The sequence below is a fragment of the Meleagris gallopavo genome, chromosome 1 (assembly GCF_000146605.3).
Source record: "Meleagris gallopavo isolate NT-WF06-2002-E0010 breed Aviagen turkey brand Nicholas breeding stock chromosome 1, Turkey_5.1, whole genome shotgun sequence".
NCBI lineage: Eukaryota > Metazoa > Chordata > Aves > Galliformes > Phasianidae > Meleagris > Meleagris gallopavo.
Window position 1 is genome coordinate 142,673,066 of NC_015011.2, and position 3,670 is coordinate 142,676,735.

Genomic DNA, 3,670 nt, shown 5'->3' on the forward strand with positions numbered 1-3,670 from the left:
CACCATGGAGAGCGGGCAGCTGGGAGGCCAGCGCGTCGTGGGGGCTCTGGGCCCAGCCCTCGCCCCGGGTCACCCCGCAGCATCTCACAGCATCTCACCGGCATTGCTCTCCACGTCTGGATGGCGTCCGGCTGAGCAAGGCTGCTTTGGACTGCAATGGAATCATGGAATCATAGAATGGCCTGGGTTGAAAAGAACCACAATGATCATCAAGTTTCAAACCCCCTGCTATGTGCAGGGTCGCCAACCACCTGACCAGGCTGCCCACAGCCACATCCAGCCTGGCCTTGAATGCCTCCAAGGATGGGGCATCCACAATCTCTCTGGGCAACCTGTTCCAGTGTGTCACCGCCCTCTGTGTGAAAGACTTCCTCCTAATATCTAACCTAAACTTCCCCTGTATCAGTTTAAGACCATTGCCCCTTGTCCTATCACTATCCACCCTTGTAAATGGCTGTTCCACTTCTGTTCATATGCTCCCTTCAAGTGCTGGAAGGCCACAATGAGGTCTCTGCAGAGCCTTCTCTTCTCCAAGGTAAACAAGCTCAGTTCCCTCAACCTTTCTTCATAGGAGAGGTGCTCCAGCCCTCTGATCATCTTAGTAGCCCTCCTCTGGACCCACTCCAAAAGCTCCACGTCCTTCTTGTACTGGGTTCCTCAGGCTTGCATGCAGTAAATAGTAGTTGGTTGTCCTCTTGCAGCTTCCTTCCTGTTTTTAGCTTTATTGCAGCATCATGAAATGGCAGCTCTGAATCATAGAATCATAGAATCATTAAGGCTGGAAAAGACCACTAAGATCATCAAGTCCAGCCATTGACCCAACACCACCATGCCCCTATTCATGTCCCTCAGTGCCACATCTGATGCATGGCATCATCTTTTTAGTTCTGCTGCTGTTCAGGATATCTCTACTTGCACTACTTCGCTGCACTCAGACAGGCACTTACAAGACTAAGAAGTGCCAGTGGAAGATCTGATCAAGCAAAGGCTGAGGAAAGCACATTTATACTACTTTCTGGTGCACCTCCCTCCAGAAACTCATGACAAGGAAAATCAGAGTGCAGAGGAGTCCGTGCCATAGGCTGAGACTGCCAAATACTGTCTAACAGCTGCCCTGATTTACTGTGGAAGTGTCATAGGAGAGGGGACAAATCTGAAAAATTTGGAGATTGCAGGAATTCAGTATGATCAGCATGGGAATAAGGAGGAGAGATGACTATTGGCCTTTGAAGCACTGAGTTAGGAGGAGATGGGGTGGCAGGTAGTCTGGGTTGCACAGGCTGTGTTCATGCCTTTGCTGTGCTCCTGTCAGCATAGAAAGTCAGTTCAGATATATACCCACATAGTGCCAATGACAGCGCGATAGTACTGCTCAAAGAAAGATCATTGAAATCTGTTTCTTTTCGTTGTTTCTTTACTGTGATTTCAATACTGAGAAAAATAAACATCTTAAAACTTTGTAGAGACTATATGGAAACCTCTGCTGTAAGAGACCCTGAAAAGTGCAATAAAAACTTTTATAATCAAATGAATCTGCTTTGGAGTAGAAGTGACTTCTGTTATTTACTGGTAATACTTTCTGTGGGGGAACCTAAGGATAGACTGGAGTGCAGCGAGGAGCTTGTGTAACAAAGTTATCTTTGGCTGGAGGACAAATTGCAACCAGACTCCATAAAATCATAAAAGTGCAGTGCTTCAAGTTATTTTACCAGCCCTCCCCAAAGTCACTAAGCCAATAACGATGGTGAATTGATGGTCTTTTACATGAACATTTTAATGTTTTACAATGAAGAACAGAGTGAGAGTGGAGAGCTCTTTCCTTCCTGAACTCTTGCTTTCCTTGGATTAGCAGGAGTTTATGTTTAGCAGATTTTCCAAACAAAATGCCTCTCTCTTTCTCAGTAGTGCTTAAGCTACATGTAACAGTACGCTGTGCTGCAGCCTGCAGTTTAAAATTAGACTTCTTAAATGTCAGTCTAGAAGCTTGCCACCTTCCTGTTTTAACAAGAGGACGCAATTTTAATTTGTTGTAGATTTCTTGTCTATGTTATTCTAAGGAGCAAATGAGCAAAGTCTTACTCAGATGCCTAAGTATTTATCTAAAAGATATTCACATACTGATGTGTAGTTTGTTTATTCAAATTTCAGTCTGCCAGTGATCTAAATAACATAATATAATACAAAGTACAAGTGGCAAATGGATTACAGCTGATAATTCTGAAATCAGCTTTTATATGAATTATAAGAGAAATAATGGAAGTTTATTCTTACTAAAGTGCTTTAAACAAATTTGATTATGTGTGCCTGAGAATAATCTCTGTTGTTTCTTTTTATTTATATCTCAGCAAAAATAATGAATAAATTGTTATTTGCAAATGGATAACATTCACATTTAAAGCAAAGTAGGTTTGAGTTTTAATGCCTGTTAATTCATTTCTGATTGTCGGCATTCTATAAAAGCAGTGCAAATCACCTCACCCATTCAGATCCCCTGTGTGTCATTTGTGATGGTGTTGAGCAGGGATGGCAACCTGCACACAATCTCAAAATCATCTGTGCATGTAAGGGTTGATCTGAAGGCTCTAGCATGCAGTCTGATGTGGTGGGTGGGGAAGGCAGTGCATGGGTCTGTAGCATCCCTATGTTTCCAGGTTTCCAGGTGTGGGGATATGTGTGCACAGCCCTGTTTACAGCATGTGGGAACAATCAAGCAGCCGTGCATTTTGTATCAGCCACTGCCTGTGCACACTTTATAACCGTGCTTCTTGCTGGTCTCATTAAAGCATTGCATGACTGATTCTATTTCAGCTGGATTTGTGTTTTCTTTCCCTAAAACACCTGTGTCTTGATACATTTTTCCTACCCTAGCCTGACCCCATCTCGCTTTTACACCGCTCTTATCCAGGAAAGAGGAGTATGTATGCCCTTGCCCTCAGAAGTTACACAGTTTCACTGAGACCACCACCTTACCTACAATCTCAAGGCTCAACAAACAGAAAACAAATCTCTTCACATACTGCTTTATTCAGAAAACCTGTTGTGCTGTAGACTTTCAGTGAGCCACTGCCCCTGAGCAAACCCTTTCCTGATTTAAGGTATGAAGACTCCCATTTGCTTTCGTGCTCTGATAGATGGCTTCAAATACAACACTTACCATTAAAATGGACATTGGAAATAATATATCTTTGATCTCTAAAGTTAAAATTTTAGCCTGTGATATAGCAATTATATACACATGCACTTAATTTTCTGCAAGTGAGTATTTGCATAGTATTTGCGGATGTAGTGCTTTTCTACCTAGTTTCCTTGTATACCAAAAAAGCACTGATTGCTGTCATAGGTCTTGCTGTCTTTCCTCCTCACCCCATCCAGCAAGCAGTATGCTTATGTTTGCATGAAAGTTAGAGCTGGAAGACAGTTTTGTGCATCTCTCTACTCACACTGGATTGCTACTGATAGTGTGTTTGCTGGAAATTTGTCCAGAGTGTTTATCTTGTATTACCAACTGCACAGTAGAGCTTTGCACTCTTTCTTGAAGTACATATCATTTCTGCAGGTTTTTTTTCTGATATTCTGCCTATGCTATCCTTATATTCATAACAGTGCTTTAATCATGATCTCTTGCACAAGCTGAAATAATCTCTCTCCTCAGGCTCCCATCCTGGGAAAA